Source organism: Camelus ferus, chromosome 15, assembly GCF_009834535.1.
Source record: "Camelus ferus isolate YT-003-E chromosome 15, BCGSAC_Cfer_1.0, whole genome shotgun sequence".
NCBI lineage: Eukaryota > Metazoa > Chordata > Mammalia > Artiodactyla > Camelidae > Camelus > Camelus ferus.
This window is the reverse complement of record NC_045710.1, coordinates 20,075,957-20,098,087: the sequence shown is the minus strand read 5'-3', so window position 1 is coordinate 20,098,087 and position 22,131 is coordinate 20,075,957. Positions and strand designations below refer to the sequence as shown.

The following is a 22,131-nucleotide window of genomic DNA, read 5'->3' as shown; positions in this document are numbered from 1 at the left end:
GGAAAGGGAAATGTCTTTTTTGAAAGTCTTTGAGTCAAGAAGTTAAGAGGACTGGCTGAGGCTGGGTGGCCACATGGAGGTGCTGCCTGGTGGAGCCGAATATCTTTAGACGTTTCCTTGGGTGAGCAGGAGGCAGGCTGGGCAGGACATGCCTGCATCTCAGTGACCCCCTGGGACAGGGTGGATCTCACAGCCAAGAGCCCAAAGCAGTGCTTTTCATCGGTTTTTGTGCCTGACACAGTGGAGGAATGTGGTCTTCAATCTGTAAAAGCTGTGTGTGTTTGGGGGGAATGGGTGGAGTAGGGAGGGGAAGAGAGAGCATAGTAGGAAGAAGTCTAGGTCTGTGACATTTGAAACAGCTCCCCGCTACCCCCCCCCCAGGAATTCTGACATGAGAATCATTGGTCTCAAAGACATAGGAAAGCCTATGCAGGAGAGAAAGGTTTATTTAAGCTGTGTAGGAAAAACATTGAAGGTAGGAGAGAAGCAGGGCTGCCCTGTTTGACTGTTCAGGTTGGGCACTGCACAAGGGCGTCATCATTAAGGGGTCACCATTCACACTGTAGACACTACAGATTTGGACATTTATTATAGTCCTTCTCTGATGAACAAAAATAGTGTCTTGAGAAAGAGGCTTCTTTTTCTAATTCACACAAAGGCACCTTAGGCAAGTGACGGACCTAGTGACAAAGGGTCTGTAACATATCTCTAAATTTACAAAATCCCAAATCTTCAGAGCCTGCCCCCACTCTTGTGTATCATGTTGATGCAAATATAAATTAGAGATCAGAACCTGAGCTAGTAATTTAACGTTTCACACTGTGGGGACAGGATGCGCCTTTATCTTCTTCCCCTGCCACTAAATTCCAAGCTGCAAGGGCTCATGAAGCTCAACTAACCTCCTGCTGGTAAAAGAGTGATTCATCCTGACCATCAAGAGCCGTGCCTACCCAGGGCCCACATCCCTGCAGGCATCACACTGGCCATCAGCTGACAAGGCCCTGAGCAGGGCTAGGAGGAAAGCCTCCTTCTCCAAACTCCCACCAAGACCTCCCCAAAATGGTCACCCAACACTGCAGAGCCCGGTCAGAGCCATGACAGTGCCTTCCTGAGGACTAAGGTCCTTGGTGGGGCTGGGTGCCATCGAGGAAAATCTTGCCTGAAATTACATAGCCATTGGCTAAGATTTGCCACCCACCCTGAGATTCCCACGATCAGGAATGAGTTATCCTAGAGCTTGAGCATGGTCCTAGAGTCTTGAACCAGAAGTGACTCGGTCCACTGTCCCCAGAATGCTTTCTGCATGGTTTGGCTATTCAGAGACCCCCATCTCAGTATCTGGAACTCCAATCTCCAAGCTGCAGTCTGTGAACACTTACAGGTACCAGAGAATCAGAAGAGACTGGGAAGAAATAAAATATCTTTTCCCATCAGAGTCTCAGCAAAGTTGTTTTGACCATGCCTAGCATCTAAATGTCTATCACATTCCAGGAAAGGGCTCTTGACAAATGTCTCCTTGCAAGAAGCTTAGAAAACTTCAGACACCAGCTCCATCCTCCTCCCAGTGGCCCCAGGAAAAAGCCAACTCTCCTTGACCAAGAGCTAGAATCTTACATGTGCCTCTCCAGGGCATACAGCAGGTTTTGCCTGGGAAGCTGAGATGGCTTCTGTGGGAGGACCACCTTTTTTCTGTCCTTGTTTTATCTAAGGCCCAGAAAGAGGGGCATGTTGGGCCAAGAACCAGAGGTTTCAAAGCAGAGACAAAGTGGAAATCTCAGTCCTCCAGACAGCTGCTCTGAAGCCCAGGCCTGCAGCTCAAAGATCAATGACAGAGAAGTAACATGGATGAGTGATTGGTCCCCCAGGAAGGAGAATGGGAGGACAGAGACAGAGGGGCAGGAGGGCAGAAAGAAACATGGAGTCAGGAAGCTGAGCAGGATGAGGGGGCTGAGAGAGAGAGAGACCAGGCGAAAGAGGGCACCAAAATGGAAGGAAAGTGGGGAAGAAGAAAGGTGAGGGCAGGTGCTTGTCTTCCTGATAATCACAGAAATGAAAATTAAAGTCAGAATGAGACGCTCCCCAGTCTGCAAAGGTTGGCAAACATTAAGATTGCAGACACTGCCAAGTGCTACTGAGATGCAGAACACACGCGGCTGGTGGGTGCAAGTCAGCACGAGCGCTTGGGAAAGAGGCTGCTTTATCTAATGTAGTTAGAGACATGCAAACCCTACGCCCAGCAGTTCCACTCCTAGGTATCTATCCTGGGGAAAACCTTGTGCGTGTGACCCAAGAAGGCAGTAGGAGGATGTTCACAGCAGATCTGTTGGTATGGACAAAATCTGGAAATAATCCCAATACCCAAAAGTAAAATGGAACATCAGTTACGGTGTCTACATGTCGTGGAATATTCTACAATAGAATGGAATGGAAGGGAACAAACCAGTGCTCTACTCAACACCACGGAAGACTCCACAGTGTAACGCTGAGTGGCAGAAGCCAAACACAGAAGACCAAGTAGAGTGTGATTCTGTTTATAGAAAGTTCAAAGGAAGACAAAATTAAAGGGAGTGTTTAGAAATGCAGACATAGATGGGAAAACCTTATCAAAAAGCCAGGGAAAATGAGGACATGATTACCCCTGGCAGGGAGGGGGGTTGCAATAAGGAAGGGGTCCATGGGGTAGGGGTCTGGAGTTTCTATTTCTTGACACCTGATGGTGGTGGCTACACAGACATTCACTTCATAACTCTTTAGTAAACTGTGAGTTTTATACATTCTTCAGTCTGCAAGAGGTTGAACATAAAATAATCAACTTCTAAGTATCCACACTGGTGAGCAGAGTCTGGTGCCTCTGAGGTGGCCCTGTGGGCAATGGGAGGCCTTCAGAGGTAGGTCTCTCCAGAGCTCAGCTAGACGTCCCCCCATCACTTGCTCCCACTACATCCCCTTTCCTCAAACCTGCTAGACCAAGGCTTCAGGGGCAGAAACAAAGCCGTCTTGGGAACCGGCCCCTGGGGATGGAAAGGCTGCAGGGCCCCATCCCGCCAGGACATGGTGGAGAGCAGTGCGGGGCCCAGCCCGATTGCTCTGCACTCTGCCTGCCTGGGGCCGGGTGCTCTACGACCCACCTCGATGCCTTGTCCACGAAGCACCGGCCCTTTCCGCCCTCCCAGTGCTCCCAAGGATATGCCAGCCCCTGGGCCAACATGGGCCAACATGGGCCCTTGTCTGGGAGTTGGTTGGCAAAACCCGAGTTTTAGGAGCCTGAAATCTGCTCTAGAACGGAACACAACTGCCTCTGCAATAATAATAATAATGGTATCAACGAAGTCACCTCTGTTCAGCAGCGGGGCTAACACACGGCTTGTCCTGTCTCCACTCCTCACCAGCAGCCCCGGGGGTAAGAGGTGGAGCCAGAACTCAGACTCAGAGCAGAGCCCCTCCAAGGCCTGTGTTTCACACGAGTTCCCCACACTCCTGAGCCTTCCTCACTGCACACGCCCCCTCACATGGCCCCTAGGGAGCCCCGGCAGGTGGGGGCCCAAGCCACGTGGAGACGACCCCAGAGATGATCCCAGACAGAGAACTCTGACGAAGGCCGTGGCGGGTAGGGCACAGCCCAGGGCAGTGCCCCCTGCCTTGTCTCTCTCGCTCAGAGAGCAGCAGTCCAACCTCCCGTCCAGAGCTGACGCAGGAAGGCCCCGAGAGAGGGCAGACCTCCCCACGGTGACTCAGCCTCTGTCATGGCCTGATGTCCCTTCTCTCACTGCACCCTTTGTCCTTGCTCCAGATCAGCTCCTGGACACCCCTCCAAGGACTAGGCGTCCTGACTGCCCCTCCCGTCCCATCCCCACACAAACAGCCTGGTGGCCACATTACCTCTCTTTTCTCTGTCCAGAGGCCAAACCTCTGTCACCAGAGGAATCCAGGTCCCATGATCTCTCCACCGACGATGCTGCCCGTGGGTCTGGGGAGGCAAAGACAAGGCAGCCCCACACCAGGCCTGCCCTGGCTCGGGCCCAGCCTCGCAGCCCTGGGCTGTGGGCCTCCTGTTGGGGCAGGGGCAGTTGCAGGGGGCGGCCGCCGGCCCTGCTGCTGGCACGCTCCTGCTCTCCGCTGGGCTATCTTTGAACAAACAAGGCTGCATAGCAACCACTGCTCCCTGCGTGGGGGAGAGAGGGAGCCAGGAGATGTTTCCCCACGGCCTCATTTCCTCCAGGGCTCCCTGGGGATTGGGCACTCCCAGGTGGCCGGCCTGTCTCGTGGGACTACAGGAGAGCACTGGTGACCCAAGCGAAGGCGTGCACAGCAGGCTTGGGGCAGGATGCCATTGGCAGCTAACCCTGGGTTTTGCTGCACTTAGCCTCTGGGCCCAATTCTGGTTTGGCTTAAAACTGCTCCTATTAGCTGAAGGGCAGGTGGTCTAAGCATCCAGTCCTTGGCAGCCAGCAGAGCTGAATCTGAATCCTGCTTCTTCCAGCTGTGTGACCTCTGGCCAGCACTTAACCATTCCCAGCCTCAGTTTCCTCATCTATGAAATGGGGATAATAATTGTACTGATTTGCCAGGGTTGCTATAAGAATTAGTTAGGTGCGTGTATCACCTTGTGATTCTGTCTAGCCCATCACCGGCCCTCCATCACTGTTTGAGCCCCTCCCCAGAAATATTTGCATAGCAGGAAGCCTATGGCCTCCTCCCAAACCAGATTTCACTGCACCAACTTTGGACGACATGAACCCCAGCAACCCATGTGTGCTTCCTCCCTGAGCCCAGGCCCTTGGACAGAAACCCCAGGCTGGAGTTTTCCACCTCAAATAACAACTGCTCCCACCCCCAGCCTTACTCCCTTCCCACCCTCACCATCCAAGGGGTAAATGGAGAGCCAGGCCTCATTGATTTTATGCAGCCGTGCAAAGGAGTCACTTGCCCAAAGACACTACAAATCTTTCCAGGCAGATTCCCCCACATTCTTTACAGAAGAATCAGAAGGCATGTGAAACACCGAGCAGGGAGAGCTGACTGCAGGCTGTTCACACATCCGGGAGGCCTGGCCCAGGGCTTGCTGACTGAACCCACAGCTGACCCTCCCATCACTTTCCTGGGGTTCTCTCCTCTCCTCTAAGACCACCGAGGGCAGGCCAGTGGGGGCTTCTCCTGAGGCCCTGAAGGGACCAGCTAGCATTAACCAAGCTCCAGGGCGGGGACTAAGGAGGGCCAGGCAATGAGCACTGAGAACAAGATTTCCTCCAACAGGCACTGGCCCTGAGCCAGAACCCTCAGTCCCACTGGGCCCCCGGGGAGGCTGACTCTCCACAGCCCATCAGGAGGCAAGCTCGTAAGCTGAACTGAACTTCTGAACTCTCTCCAGCAGAAGCCCTAGGAAGGAGGCACTTTCTCCAAACCAGGGCTGTGGCAGCATGGAGCAGGGAGAGACCTTCTTGTGCTTTGTGTTGGCTCCCGCATCCCTGTGAGGTTGGAAGGTGTAAAGAAACTCAGAAGATATGAAGAAACCTGAGTTTATAGATGGGGAAACTGAGGCCTGGCACAGTCAGCCCTTGCCCAAGTCCTGCAGCTTAGAAATGAGAGCAAGTCATCCCTGGGAATGCCAGACAGGGTGGGGACAGGAAGAGGCCAGCCTCAGTGTCCCTTAGCTCCACCAGGGTGGGGGGCGTGGGGCATATGTTTCACACAAGTTCCCCCCAAACCCATCCTCACATCACAGTGAGAGCCAGAGCTTCTAAAACACAGATTCAAGAGTTGATCCCTAGCTGGACACCCCTCATGGCTAGCAGTGTCCTTGCAATAAAGGCTACACTCAACACCATGACTGTATCTCCTCCTGCTCCCCCTGGTCGCCACCCTGACCCTGCTAGACTATCCAGCAGAAAACACGTCTTAAAGGTGCCCTGTACCACACTCTGTGCCCGGTGCTGGAAACAGAGCAGAGATCAGTGTGCCTTCAGGAGTGGGGTGACAGAAGAGACCCGACAGGTAACCTCCTGTGCAGCACTACACTACTTGGAATGAGGGCGGCACACTTTGGAAACCAGAGCTCTGAGACCAGACCAGATCCAAGCCCAGCTACCACGTGACCGCGGGTGAGAAACGGGCTCTCGGAGACCCCATATCCCCATGAGCCAAGGAGGGAGGAGGGCAGCTCTCCCCTTCGCAGATGTGAGTGACCTCGGAAAGCACTCAGCGCCCCACTGGGCATGAGCAGGCACTCTGCGGGGTCACACGCTCACCATTACCATGACGATGTGACGATGACAGCGAGCTGGAGACCCTGAGATGTGGAGCCAACCTGAAGCCTGAGGGGTAAAGAGCCGTCCAGGAGAGAGCAGGGCTCCTGCAGGTACTGAGCTCCAGGCCTGGGGCCCCTGCTAGCACAGGGAGTTGGAGGCTGAGGGGAAATGGAACTGCCATCTGGAAGCTTCCTGGCAACTCGCCTGCAGAGATCACAGAGGAAAGGGACGTGAATCTCTTGGCACCAGGAATTTGTTGTGATTTCTCTTATCAGTCTAAACACCACTTTTGTATCTAATTTTATCTTCTCTCTTAAAGAAGCCCCCAAATTGTTTAAGCTTTCATCTCCACAAAGGCAGGCATACCCTTTAGAGAGGCCTGCTGGCAAGGGAAGAGACTCTGGAGGAATTCCAGGAAGTGGGAGCCTGCGCTGCATGGAGTGGAAGGAGGGAGACTGGTGAAGGGGATGAAGGAGAATGGACCAGATCACGGGCCTCTGAGCCGCGTTAAAGCATGTGCACTCACGGCCCCCAAACATGTGGCTCTTGGGCACTGGGTGTCTAATAGCCCCACCTGGAAAGCACCCCCCACCTCATCCCCTGCACACACACATGCTTGTGTGCCTGATGAATCCCTACTCATCTTTCAAGACACAGCCTGTGACGGGTGGAACTGAATCTCCTAAAAATTCGTATGTTGAAGTCCTATCCCAATAACTCAGAATGAAACCTCAACTTGGCGACAGAGTAATTAGCTAAGTTAAGAGGAAGTCTTACCTGATACCCTTACAAAAAGGGGAAATTTGGACACACACACACACAGGGAGAACACCGTGCGGAGATTGGAGTTATGTTGCCACAGCCAAGCAACTACCAGAATTAAGGGAGAGGCCTGGAATGCCCTTCCCTAGCACCTTCAGAGGGAGCACGGCCCTGCTAACAGCTTGGTTTTGGACGCCTGCCCCTGTGAGACAATAGGTTTCTGTCATTCTGAGCTGCCCAGTGTGTGGTCCTTCATTACCGCATGCCTGGAAACCAACACAGAGCTCAAACATCCTCTCCTATGTCTCCTGTGCTCCTGCGAGAGTCTGAGTGTAGGATGTCTCCGCTCCCTCCACCCTGCTCCGTGCTGATCAGCAGATGGAGACCCATCCTCTGGGCTACATCAACAGGCCCTCCTGCCTTCTGGCTTCCTTGGGTTTGGCCAGTGAAGGCGAGAGAAAAGGCCAGGGTTTTATTCTCTCTACATCCTCCACGCAGTCCTTCTGGGCTGGTGGCAGCCCTCTTCATTTCTGAGATCTTTACTCCTTTCAAGCCTACAGTGATGGAGGGGCCCAGCGTGACCAGCCGGCCACTGAACTACCCCTGTGGCCTCTCCACATCCTGCCTACACCTGTATAAATCCTTATGAAACTGTCCTCCAATCACCCAATATGAGCATGTATCTGTCTCTGGCCAGTCCCCATGTTTCCTCATATCACATTGACTCTCTGGTGAGCTTGCTTGATGACTTTGTGTCTGTGTCCCTCCACATTCTGTGAGCTCCTTAAAGGCAAGGACCATGAGTGTTTACTTACACACACCCAGCACGGGGCACAAGGCCCAGCCCGCCCAGAAGGCACTGAATAAATACTTGAGATGCATGAATTAAACGGATAAATCAACCGTGCAGAATCACAAGGCAGGAGGAGGGCTCTTGAAACACCAGATAAGTCGTCCCTACCCCATCCACAGAGGACAGCCCTTGTCTGTCCACCCAGAAAGCAGCTCAAGGAGATCTCAAAAACCATTATTCTGTAATTTTCCATGCTAGTGAGTTCAGACAATGGAAGATGATTATGTGTTGACCCTATTCCCTCAATAAAAATGTCACCAAGGGTTCTCTTGGCCCTCATTGATTTGTAAAATGAATTAAACTGCTTCTATTTCCAGCAATGTGAAGGACTAGATGTCCTGGACACACTTCCCATTGCAAAGCATCTGGATGTCCTGGTAAAGATGCACAAATAGGCTTCTAAATACATAGCTGGGCTCTTAATAGGGACTTCGCTGAGGGCTGCACTGCCCGCACTCTTCCTCACTCCAGGCCTTTGCTCATGCTATTCCCTCCACCTGAAAAGCCTCTCCCACACCCCTTCTCACCACTTTATGTGCACGTATCACCCCTGGGCCAGGGCCCACTCCCCTTTGGGGAACCCTCCCTGCTCTCCAGGGCCTCCTCTGCTTCTCTGGTCCCTGCACATCCCCATCATAGCTCCACTCTGCACACTGAACTGTAACTGTCCACCGCAGCCCAGCCCCCAGCCAGCCGTACGTACACACGCACGCACACACACAAATGGCTGTGAGCTCTGTAAGGGCAGGGTGCAGGCCTTTAGATCCCTAGAACCAGCACCAGCCAGAGTGTGCAGCAGACACTCAGTACACAAGGCAGCAGTGACAGTGTGGAGGACAGGGGATGGTGAGTGGCACAGAGCCCCCTTTCCCTGCAACATTCAGTAGGTGTCCTGAACACATTTCTCATTGTAGTATCTGGACATCCTGGTTAAAATTTACAAATAGGTGTCTAAACACATAGCTGGGCTCTGTAGAGACAAGGGCCTCCCAACTCTGTCCTCTGTCCTGGGCAGGATAAAGTGAGTACAGACCAACAGTGATTAGCCAAGGGTTCCAGACAAGGAGACCAGGGAGTTGGCCCCAGCCTTGACTCTGTCATCAACTTTCCTGTGTGACCTCCAGTAAGTCCCTGTCTTCCTCAGGCTTCCAAACTGTCATTTGTGAAACAAGGCAATCAGACACTGCATGACCTCCAGGTCTCTCGCTCTGACACCCTATATTCTAGGTCCCACCCCAGGCTGAGGAGAAGGGCTGGAGGCCCCCTCCCTTCTGAATGCTATACAACCCCATAGAGAAACAGAACAGTAGAGGCAAGCTAGCACTGTTTCTAGGCTGACACTTGGGCTGACTCATCCTCCCAAAATTTCTCTCACGTTCCCTCTTACCCCAGCCCACCCCTCACGGCCCAGCCTGGGTGGGGATGATCAGACGCTACTAAGGGCACAGACCCCACCCAACTGGCATCCCTCTCTGGGCTGGCTTGTTCCCTGGGAAGTCCCTGGGAAACTCCAAATTAATATATGCAAAATAATATATGCCACAGGGTCAGAGAGGGGACCAAGCCAAATAGGAAATTATAGATGAAGGAGACTGATTCCTAGAGGGTCACAGCAGAGATCAGTGGTAGAGACAGGACATGGGCCAAGGCCTTCTGATTATGCTGCTTCTGGCCTAGCTGCCCTCGGGGACTTCTCCCAAGAGAAGACAACCCCTTACCCTACATAGGGTGCCCTTCCTTCCTTTCCCCTACTAAAGGGAGTGTTAGGGAAGAAGAGCTCACTGCCCCATGGCTACAGAATACCCGATCCTTCGGCAACGAATTGATGGATAGGTGAGAGGAGGAAAGAGAGGGGGAAGGGAGGAGGGAGGGAGGAGGGAGGGAAGAAGAGAGGGAAACTAATATGTGAATGAATGAATAAAAGAATGAATGTGAATAAACAGAGATGAAGGGCAGAGGGAGGGAGTCAACAGGCGAGTGAATAATTTGGGAGCCAATAAGGAAAAACTACTGGATACATTTTTATAAGAACATGCAAAGAAATAAGAAAATTCTTAAAATGCTCTCACATTTCCCATTTGTGAAGGTTCATCAAACTTATGATCACATATTGATGACATGTGCACATTTCTGTACATACATTTTTCTTTTCAAGCCTCCACTTACCAGGGTCCAGTGGGGAATGGAACTTCCACCTCCCACCATTGGCAATGAGGCGAGGCACGGCAGCGTGAGACAGTGCTATCATAAAATGCTTTGATGAACGATTATGAACATGCTTGAACACATAAAAATTATAAAGTCTCAGCAAAGAAATAAAAGATATACAGAAGAGCCAGCTGGAAATTTAGAACTGAAAAATATAACTGAAATAAACAACTCAAGGTGATGATGACTACAGCAGAGGAAAGAATCAGTAAGCTTGAAGACAGAACAATAGAAATTACCCAATATGAATAACAGAGAGAAAACAGACTGAAAAGAAGTGAGCAGAGCTTCGGGGACCTAAATGTTATAACCAGAGATCTAACATTTGTATTACTGGGTGAAGAGGAGAAAGAGTGTGGGGCTAAAAAAGGATTCAAAGAAATAACAGCTGAAAACATCCCAAATTCAGTGAAAGACATTAATTTACAGATTCAAGAAGATGAGCCAATCCCAAATGAAATAAACCTAAAGAAATCCACTTCAAAACATATCATAATCAAAGTTCAGAAAACTAAAGACAAAAAAAAAAAAAAAATCTTGAAAGAGAAAAACTGTCAACCCAGAATTCTATATCCAGCAAAGAATATCCCTCAGGAATGAAGATGAAATCAAGATACCCACAGACAGATGAAAGAAACTAACAGAAATTGTCATCATCAGACCAACCCTAAAGGAATGGCTAAGGGAAATTCTTCAAATAGAAAGGAAATTATAAAGGAAATTATTAAGGAAATTATAAAAGAGGGAAACTTGAGACATCAGGAACAAGGAAAGAACAAAGAAAGAGTAAAAACGTGGGTACATGTAAAAAGCTGTTCTTTTCCTCCCTGGGACAGGGGAGGCACATAGGGTGAAACAGAGTGTCCCAAAGGCTTGCAATTGAACACCATCAAGGGGCAAAGTGAAGGAGCATATCTGAGGCATTTTGAGCTATTGCCAAATGCCAGCTAGTGTGCTTGTAAAGGTTGTTTGTTGTTTAAGACGTTCTGAGGAGGGTTTTCTATCACTTGAAGCTGACGTTTTCCTAACTGATAAGGCCACTGGCTTTCTGAGACTTCCCATCCAAAGACCCTTGTGCTGAGGAGAGTGTAATGACTAAAACACAAGGCTCGACAAACATCCCTCACTAGGGCGATACCTCATTCGACTCACAAGAACACAAATCACGTCCTTGGTGTGGACCTGTGTAGCACAAATAGGCTAATCAAAGAAACTTGCCCCAGCCCAAGCAGAAAAGCAAGCAGGTGAGAACAGACTTGACTCTTCTGCACCAGAGACTGGGGGCAGGCACCGCGCTGAGGGAAATGCTCAGTCTGTGTTCAGATCTGCTTCTCCTGTGGGAAGGATATCAGCCATCCACAGCCCAGCCGCAGGAATGAGAACGTGATGGTGAGGAGCTCTAGACCACTATGTAAGCGGCAGAGAAGACACAGAGGAAAAGGAAGTCTCCACTGAACCGCTGAAGGGGCACAAGCCACAGTGGACTGGGCTTGGTGCCACAGCTCCAGAGGCCAGGATGCTACTTTATGGATGTGCAGGAGGGTGAGCTTCTTCACACTCTCACAAGTGCTCCCCCAGGGGCGCTGAACACTCCATCCTCCGGCATGTGCGAGGAGAAGGCAGACAGCACCCTGCAGGCTCTCCCAGCCAGCCTCCCACTCCCTAACCTGCACAGCTGTTAGCACAGCTGACATGGTCACGTCAGAGCCCTTACAGTTCTCCCCTTCCTTCCACTGACGCTATCCAGGACTACACACTGCAGTAAATCACTTCTGTGTCAAGGACTTTGTTTAATAACCATTAGGACCAGGTGGCCTTTTTTTTTTTATGCTCTGTTAGTCCCCAAACAATGATGAATATCCTTGCTAATGTATCCCCTACCCCCACGAGACAAGTTACCAATTCATAAATCTTGACTTAGGAATGCAGTTCTGTTTCCAAGCACCTCCTCACCACCCTAGGTTAACTATAAAATTGTCCCAGAGGCCCCTTGGCGGGGCAGACTGCAGTGGCCAATGCTTCCAGATAGTTGTCTGCCCCATCCTATCCTGTGACTAATTACTCTATAATAAACTGATCTATTGATAACATGGAGCTGCCTGCTTTGTGGTTCTGTCTCAAAATAATTTCTCAGTTTGGTGAGCACTTTTCATTCTTTCCAAACTCCAACACCAAGCCCACTAAGAACACTTACAGCTCGGTGATTCTGGGCTGTGGGGCAGACGGGACATACAGTCTTCTGCGTTTCAGGTGGGTTCTGCGTTTCATTCCAGCTGTATTCTGAAATTGTGCTGCTAGCCAGACCTGCCTCAGGGCCAGTGGGAATCTCCATCCCAGCCATTCCCCAGTTGTTTTATGGAAATGTGAATGCCAAAAAAAAAAAAAAGGAAAAAAAAAGTTCTAGTTAAAAAAGTTTGGGAAACATGAATTTAAATAATGTTAAAATAATTTCTTTAATTATACCTCTTCTGAGGGCCTTTTCATAGGTTCTATGTGTTGTAAGGCTCCAGTAAAGGGGTAGCATATGAAGCAACATCCAAATATATATGACCATAGACCTATTTGTTCATGAAATATTTCTCAGGACCAGAGCTATAAGGAACACGTTATAAAACAAGGCTCTGTCTCAAAGTTTCCAAGGCAACTAGGCCAGAACTTAAGCTCAACCGAATAACCAATTTATAATTTGATTCAAATCATATTTTACATCTTGGGACCATCAAGACAAATCATGTCTCAGGAAAGGTGTCCAGACCAGCCAGGGTGCGGCTCTCCCTCTCCAGCTGGTACTAGAATATCATTACTTCCCTCCAGAAAACTCACCGGAAGCAGATGAGGAAGAAGACTCCTTCCCATGGAAACATTCCTCAGACAAGATGCAAGAGCAGCCAGGGTGAGGACAGAGAAGGAATGCATCTTCCCACCACCAGGAAGTCTGTCAAGGATCTCCACCCCTCCACCACCAATCTTCTCTGGAAAAACGATCAACGACCACAAATGCAAGCTTTTTGAGCCATTTCGCCTCCTTTGGAATATGACTGACTCCCTAAGCCTCCCACGCAGCGACTGAGGATCCAGACTTCAGGGGAGTTTTCAGAGGCCCAGTCCCAGTTCTGCAGCCTCCAGGCCTGTTGGTCCCCTGCAGCCTTAAGGCATCACCATCAGCCAGGGCTCTCTAGGAGGGAGAAGACAGGAGGAGACATGCATCCTCTCTGGAGAGCCAAGCGGGGCCAGCCAGAACAAGGACCACCCCCACCCCCCACCCACATTCTCTGGGCACTGGCTCTGTTTGATGTGGATGGAAAGAAAAGACTCTTCTTTCTTTTCTTTTTTCTCAGTGTTCCCCCAGGTGACAGTTACCATGGATGTAAATCAATCTGTGGTGGCTGTCAGCTGCCAGTTGAATATAAAGAGCAAGCTCTCCCTGAGTCACCATCACACAGTGACACAAGAGGGAGCCAGCAACTGACAGTGACTAATAGCAAGCTTAGGCCTGCTGCCCAAGCGGACGCCAGTGAACGCCTGCTCCGGGGAGCCCACGTTGGTTTCTAACATGAAACACATATGCATATGCTCCAGGAGTGAGTAATTGGACATAGATGAATACTGATTAACTCCGTCTACCCCTCACTAATATGCAGGACACCCAGAACTCTAAAGAATACTTTCCTGGAATGCCTAAAGAAAATATCCAAAAATAAGCCCCTGAGAGAGGGCCTTGTAAAGGCTCATTTAATAATCAGAGCTACCATTTACCACTGGCCAAAATATATATGTACAGTTCTCTTTTACACATGAAACTTCTCAAATCCAGAGTCTTGCCAATGCCTCTGAAATGCAGGAGGCTCTCCTATGGAACTCATGAGCTATCATAATGTGGGTGAAAAACAGGTGTCATTTCTCCTGTGTTCTTGGGGACTAGGCAGATTATATAAACCATCATTGCACAGGGATGGTATAGACTTATTTTTGTATTTATAGATACATATGCACATAGAAAAGTCTGGAAAGATATATGCTCAAACATTTTCACTTACTTCAGGATGGAGGGGACTAAGGATGATTTTTACTTCAATTGGTATTTCAAGGTTTTCTGCTATAAACACTGATTATTTATATGCATTTTTAAATTACTATAATAAAGACTATGTGGCCACATAAAAAGATCAATAATCAAAAGTTAAATGAGACGCCTCCTTCTGTCATGATGCAATAGCATAAACCAGATTCACCCTCCCACAATAAACAATCAGAAAACCAGACAAAAATATATGAAACCATTATTTTCAGACATTGGACAACAGGTAGCACTGTGACTCCTGAGAGAAAGGAAACAGATGAAGGGAGGCTGGCAGGAGTCCTAGCTTTCTTCCTGAAGGCATGTTCCAGACCAGAAAGCAGAGACAGCAAACCCCAATCCAACTTTGTTGATAAGACATAGACAGGGGTGAAGAGAAGCTAAGACACTTGAAAGTCGCAGGAAAGAGTTCTGGTGAAGAGAGAGGTAGTTAAAAAAACAGCTTCAAAAAAAACCCTGCCTGGGAGTGCCCTTGATTTTTTACTGAATACAAAGATGCTCATACATAGGATGAAATTCTAGGAGGTCAGACAAAAACTACCAAGAAACAGTGAGCTGAACAGCTCCCAGAGATTACACAGCATTTAAGTTCCAACTAGCCAAAAAGGAGAATCCTTGTTGATAACTCAGGGCATTCACGAGGGAACTCAGTAGGGCCACGCAGGTTGTGATATACACGGTGAACCTTAGAGCCATCACTAAAGAAATAAAACAGAAGTAAAGCAAATAAGCCAATAGTGATGATAAAATGGAATTTTAAAAATACTCAACCCATGTCACAAAAAGAGGAAGGAGGGGGAACAAAGAACAGATGAGACAAATAGAAAACAAACAGCAAACTGGTCCACTTAATCTCAATCATAATGATACCTACACTAAATATAAACAGTCTAAACATTCAAGAAAAACAAGGAAGAGAGTTAGACTAATAAAAGTCACACCCAATTATATGCTGCTTACAAGAGACACACTTTAAAATTTAAAAACACAGGTAGGTTAAAAGTAAAAGGATGGAAAAAGATACATTGTGTAAACTAAGAAAACTGGAGTGGCTACATTAATATTAGATGAAGTAGACATTAGGATAAGAGATATTACTAGGTATAAAGAAGGACATTTCACAATGACAAAGAGGTCAATTCATCAGAAAGATACAATGATCTTAAAGGTGTATGTAACAAATAACAAAGCTTAATATACATGAATTAAAAGCTGACAGAACTGAAGAAAAACAGACAGATCCACATCTATAGTTCATACTTCAATAGACTTCTTTCAATAAATGATAAGTAGACACAGCAAGTAGAAAACCTGAACAACACTATCAAATAATTTGACCTAACTGATATTTATAGAACACTCCATCCAACAAGAGCAGATACACATTCTTTTCAAGTTCATAAGAAACATTCACCAAGACAGATCATATAACTGGGCCATTAAACAAGCCTCAATAAATATTAAAAACTTAAGTTATACAGAGGAAGTTTTCTTACCACAAGAGAATTAATTTAGGAATTAACAGAAAGATCTTTGGAAAATCCCAAAATATTTAGAAATGAAAGATCACACTTCTAAATAATCCATGAGTCAAAGGAGAACTCACAAATACAGCCATAATTTTATAGTAACTTTAAATGGACCATAAGCTATAAAAATATTGAATCACTATGCTGTACACATGTATTGTAAGTCAACTATAATTTTTAAAAAGGAGAACTCACAAGGGAAAAGAGAAACTAGAAAATGTTTTGTATTGAATGAAAATGAAAACACAGCCTATCGAAGTTTGTCAGGTGCAGCTACAGCAGCACTTACAGGAAGGTTCAGCTTTCAGTGCTACACTGGAAACAACCCAAATCACCAACAGAAAGGAAGAACTTTGTGGCATATTCATACAATGGAATACCACTTGGCAATAAAAAGAACTATAGGTACATGCAAAAACATCAATAAATCTCAAAAACATTGTGTTGAGTATCCTTCATTGGAAACTCAGAATCAAAAGAGTACATTTATTGATTATTTATAGGAAGCTCTTGGAAATAACTCTATTTCATAGTGTCAGAAAGCATATCAGTGGTTGCCTCAGATTTGTGGGGAGGAGGCACACTGGGATTAACTGGGAAGATGCACAAGGGAATCTTTTGGGTGCTGAATATTTCCTATATCTGGATTGTGTCCTGGTTATACAGCTGTAAACATCTGTTGAACCTATTGACCTGTATCCTTAAAATGTTTTTATTGATGGTAAATTATACCTTGATAAAGGGTTTTTAAAAAAATACCATCACTAATAATGGGACAATGTGTCACTCTCTCACCTCCTGATGGGTTGCAATATGAAGTATACAGCATCACCTCTGATGTGTTATCAAAACTATTAAATCTAAATCTAATCAATCCTTAAGCTCCATGCTGTTCCATACCACAGCCATTAGCCATGTATGGCTATTTAAATGTAAGTTAATGAATAAAAATTAAATAAAATGTAAAATTTAGTTACTCAGCCACACTGGCTACATTTTAAGTGCTCAGTGACCACATGTGGCTAGTGACTACCATATTGGACACTGCAGAGAACATTTTCATCATTACAGAAAGTTCTACTGGATAACACTGAGATATAACATCCAGATTATAGAAAATACAGGGAGAAATGAATTAAACACACAACAGGGAAACAATCAAATCAAGCGTGTGGCTCATTCTACAAGACAGCTAGCCTGGTGTCTTCAATATGTCAATGTCATAGAAAAAACTAAGGAGGGGAAGGGGAAGAGACAGTCTTCAAGCAAAAGTAAATAAAAAAGATGTTTTAACAACAAAATCCAGTGAGTGAACCTTGATTGGATCCTGGTTTGAAAAAAAAAACAACTATAGAAGATATCTGGGGGACAACTGGGAAAAACTGAAAGTGAACTGGATATTGGGTGATATTAGAGAATTACTGTTTGATTTTTTGGTGTAATATGGTATTGTGACTATGATAATTTTTAGGAGGTACATACTGAAGTATTTAGGAGTAAAGTGCCATGACATCTTCAATTTACTTCCTAAAAGATCAGCAAAAATAAATACATGCATGCAAATATAGATGAAGCAAAGTATCAACAATGGTTTAACCTAAGTGGTGTGCATAGAGAGTTATACTCTTGTTTTAACTTGTGTATATTTGAAATTTTCATAAGAGGGGACAAGAAGTGAAAAAAAATTTACCCCCACACTGTCATTGACATAATGTAAAATCATGGTTTTTACGGACAAAACCTACTGGAAAAATCAATGCAGCTGGTGTATGGTATTGTGATTTTTCTCTGATTTTTGGCTTTATTGTTATTACTTCACTTGTGAAGGAAATGCAGAAAGGGATACATCAATTCAAGCTTCCTATGCTCAGTGACTCTTAGTGACTAAGAGCTGCTGCTGCTTCTCTGTCAGCTGGGCGTTTTCAGGCTGCTGTTTGTAGTCCAGTTGGGGGTGTGGTGGGTCCAGGAAGGATGGAGGTAGACCAGCTGCCTGTTCCATGGGCACTGCCCAAATCTGTGTACCTAGAGGTGCCAGCCCACAGCCTGGAGACTCAATCTCCTCTAAGTTGGGATTCACTCTTGGTCCCTCCCATGATGCATGTTTCTGGGCTAGAGACCATCAAGGTTCTGTTTTGGGACCTAGACCCCAGAAAAGAAAGACAGCTGGAAAATCCTCAGTTTCTCTGGGCCAAGCTGAAACAGTGGGGTTCAGAAAACACACCCCCACTCATCAGGGGGGTTTACACAGGAAGAGCAGCTTTCTTCAAGATGCCTGGTCTGTGACAAGAAGAAATATGCACAAAGCAAGGCTGGCACCTAGTGGTTGCTTCTTATGTTGACGTTGTCCTTCTAACCTAAGAAAGTAGTAACCAAGGCAATCTGGATAAGCCCGATGAGGATGAGAGAAAACGTGATGACAGCGCCCAGGTGCTAAGTGCACCCTCCAAACTCAGCAAATTCCAGCAAAAGCAATAAGCAACACACATGTGTGCTCTAGACACAGAAAGCCTAATAAGGGAGAAAGGACCATTTGGGGACATGTAAGAAAAACTTGCCACTTAGCTGAATCAAGGACCTCAGTTGTAAGTGTTCAAGTTGCAAGTTTTTAGAACGCACCTATTAAGCATCTATTTGCCACTAACTGTAATCACTTTTGCTTCCTAGAAGGCCTCCCTCAAGGCTGGGTCAGTGTACTCAAGTCCTCAGTTCCAATTCCAGGTTGTGAGTAGATCAATCTCTCCTTTATTGTAGCCTCCAGCACTTCACCTTTGAAGTAAATGACATTCACTTCATTCCATCTTGTATTCTAATTAGTTGTTTAACTTATCCCCATCCTTACAGTGTACTTGCCATCACCCCAATCCCAGAGACGTTCTATACACCCCATAGACAGAATGCAGGCCATCTTGAAAGCAGGGAGAGAGAGAGAGAGGGAGAGAGAGAGAAGTCAGCACAGAGTAGGCGGCTCCCATATCTAATAAGAAGACAAGTTTCCTACCTGCCATGTCAAGGGTAACCCGAGGCTCCTCCAGAGAGATGACAAGGTGTCCACTGGGAGCCAGAAAGGATCCCAGGCCCCATCAGTCTTCGGTCCTCTCAGCCATCATGGTCTGGGAGCCTCAAGCCCCCTTTGGGACTGGGGGCAATCCCTCTCCCAGTGGCTTTCTTGTATGCATACTGGGCAGGGTCCCAGTGGACTTTTTCCATACATGAGGCGTTCATCCTTCCAGTGGCCCTCCTGGCCGCACTAAAACAGGTCCCTTCTTGGTGAAGCAGTGGCTCTGATCCAGGTGTCCTGGATCCTGTCCTCACCATGGGTCTTCAAAAGGGAAGGTTAACGGGGAACGTATGGCTCAGTAGTAAATTGCTTGCTTAGCATGCATGAGGTCATGGGTTCAATCCCCAGTACCTACGTTAAATAAAAAAAAAATAGATAAGTAAACCTATTTACCTCCCCTCTCAAAAAAATAAATAAAATAAAATAAAAATAAAATATAAAACAGAAGGGAGGGTAACCCTGAGGTGGTGCAGGGGTTAGGGCTGCTGCTAAGAATTGTCTTTCGTTGTTGTCCTTGAATGCTTTAACCCTATCTCTGTTGTTAAATACTCCAAGTGCCAGATTCATGAGCTGATTCATGGGGGTCTGGGGACCCCAGCTGCTCAGATGGGGCATTAGGGGCAGATGGTTTGTAAGACTGTCCCCCGCTCAGAGTTGGGGGAGGTACGAGTTCCCAGCTGTGGAGCATGGGGAGCTGGACTCATAAGAGGGTCATCTAAAACATCAGCTCCCATGGGGGAAGGCACTTTGAGGGGACGTGAGCCAGGCATACCTGGCAGGAGTTCTTTGGACCTGGGTCTTGGAATAGGGTCAGGAACATTGGGACATATGGGACCTCCCCTCATTTACCTTCCCTTTTGCAAAACAGGTCCAGCTGCAAGATGGTACTATAATTTAATGATCCATTTTTTGGCCAGAACTCTTGGTCCTAGTTTGTATTGGGGCCATAAAGTATTGCAAAAGAAAGTTAATTTCTTTTTCCTTAACTATCTTAAATTTCCCCCAATTAACTAATATGTATCCTAATGGGGAGTCCTTTGGTATGCTTGTAGTCACCCCCATTTTAGTTAGGATGTCATGCCTGAGATAGTTCCTTTGGATGAGGCAAGGAGAGGAGCAAGGTTGGGGGGGGGGGACGTGACCAGAGCCCCAGGGCCCAAATTCTTTAAAGAGGGAGAGAGACTTAGGCCTTGAATCAACTAAATTGGATTACCTTTATCTGAAAGAAAAAAGAAACAAATAGAGCTGAAGGGTAGGGCTGGAGGGCCACAGGGCAAGGCAAAACTCTTCCCTTAGAATACAGTCCATGTGATGCTGAGGAGGGGCACCTGTTCACAGAAGTAAAAGAGGCAACACTCAAACTGCTGGCAAAGCAGGCAAGAAGGCTCAAAGATCAATATATAGTCTAATAAGTCAGGACACAGGAGGATATGAGAGAAATCCAGGGCAAAGAAGGAAGGTGTACAACCATGTTGCTTCCTGGAGTAGAGATCCATAGGGCCATTACAGGGAGTGCCCACCAACAACTTCCACCCAGGGGCCCAGTGAGCCTATGAGCCTGTGAAGAGAGTGCCCGCCAACAAATTCCACACAGGGGTTCAGAGTAGAGAGGAGGAATTGGGCTCGAGGAGCCAGAGGGGAAACTCACCCAATCAGGTGGTCAATTTCTTGCCATGCGGTCTTAATTTGGATGTCTGAGTCTTCGTCTCCTTGGATCTTCTAGAGTCCAAAGAGATAGAGCAACAGGGGAGAAGAGAAAAGATTGAGGAGAGAAAAGCCTTGGGCTTGGTAGGCTCCTTCACAGCTAAAGAATCAGTCTCTGTCAGATCCTGCAGGCAGCGCCAGATGCCACCTAAGGGGCCGCCTAAATCTGCATGACGTGGGAGAAACCCCCTTCCACCATCCAGAGAGAGGGGAGCCATAGCCCTAAAGGCAGATCGAGATTATGCCCTTTGAGGCCCATTTTTTATTTCAGTCCCTTCATGGTCGCCAAAAATGGTACAGGAAGAAAGCGAGAGGAGGAGGGGGTGGTGGAGTGAGAGGATGGCTGTGTCCCAGGTCTCAGTTGAGTCCCTGTGACATTCCCTGCCAAGTGAGGGTCCTTGACTTCACATAGGAAAGAATTCGAGAGCGAGCCATAGTTGAGTAAAAGTAGACTTATATAGAGAGAACTACATAGTGGGGTGAGGGGGTATTAAAGGTAGATATACAATCCATAGACAGTGCAGGCCACCTCAGAAGGCGAGAGAGAGAGAGAGAGAGAGAGAGAGATGCACATTCTTAAAGAAACAACTAGATCATTACTTCCAACAGAACTACCTCAACCTAAGGAGGTCGAATTTCCCAATTTTTAAAAATCATAATATTATATTCATATCAAATGAGAAACACAAATTTTAATGTTATAATATTCCATGATGAAATCCATTTTGTTAATCTGTTGGTTTACCTCAAATCCTATCAAAATTCCCATCAGATTCTTTCTTTAACTTGGGAGAAAATTATTTGAAAGTTCCTCTGTAACCTGTGAGTCATACTGTTAGGCAATTTGACAATATCTACTAAAATTTAAGGTACACATACCTTGTGACCTAGAATTCTCCTTCTCGATACACACCCCAGGAAGACCCTGGTACATACGAACAAGAAGCACGGACAAGGTCACCACAACATTCTTTATTTTTCTGAGAAATTGGAGACAACCTCGATTTAACAGCTTAAAATCACTGTAGTGGTTCTCAAAAGGGAGTACGTTCAAAGAACAGCAGTGTCAAGGGCAACTGGGAACTTGTTAGAGATGCACATTCCCTGCCCCTCCCCACCCCACTGACTCAGAAACACCAGAGGGGGGACCCAGCTACCTGTGCCTTCACCAGCCCGCCAGCTGATCCTGATGCAGTTCCACATTACCAAGCTGGAAGTCCTCTAAGATACACTGGGTAATAAAAAGCAAGTTCAAGTTGCAGGATGCTACTTACAGTATACCATTTATGTGGGGGAAAAGAAACTACTTACTTCCTAAGAACACATTTGTGTATGTGCAAATGCATAGAGAAGGGTTTGGAAAAATCCAGACTCTAAAAATAACAGTGGTTAGCTCTGCATATAACCATTGCAAGCAGGGAGGAAGGGGATCAGACATGGTGGGCAAAGTTAGTATAGCCTTATATGTCAAGTTCTGTCCTTTTTTTTTTACAAGAATGAATTTCTACTTATTTACAAAACAGAAATAGACTCACAGACATAGAAAATAAACATGGTACCAAAGGGGAAAGATGGGGAGGAAGGGATAAATTAGGAGTTCAGATACATTTCTTTGAGATTTGTAGATACTATTATATATAAAATAGTTAAACAAGTTTATACTGTATAGCACAGGGAACTATATTCAATATCTT

At 46.8% G+C, this 22,131-nt stretch overlaps 1 protein-coding gene across 4 annotated transcripts in view; it reads right to left on the bottom strand.

Annotated features, from left to right (window-relative positions):
• TOGARAM2 (TOG array regulator of axonemal microtubules 2) overlaps positions 1-21,957 on the bottom strand; it is a 67,194-nt gene extending 45,237 nt beyond the window's left edge. The window contains exons 1-8 of one of the 4 annotated variants that reach the window (XM_032497282.1): positions 21,595-21,957; positions 21,317-21,417; positions 20,382-20,452; positions 19,947-20,061; positions 18,674-19,084; positions 12,263-13,243; positions 6,246-6,449; positions 3,880-4,162 (exon numbers count right to left, since the gene is read on the bottom strand). The gene's annotated coding sequence lies outside the window, so the exon portion shown is untranslated. The remainder of the gene's footprint in view (positions 1-3,879; positions 4,163-6,245; positions 6,450-12,262; positions 13,244-18,673; positions 19,085-19,946; positions 20,062-20,381; positions 20,453-21,316; positions 21,418-21,594) is intronic. The other 3 variants (XM_032497283.1, XM_006189757.3, XM_032497284.1) reach the window with 3 other exon arrangements.
• Positions 21,958-22,131: the final 174 nt, after the last annotated feature.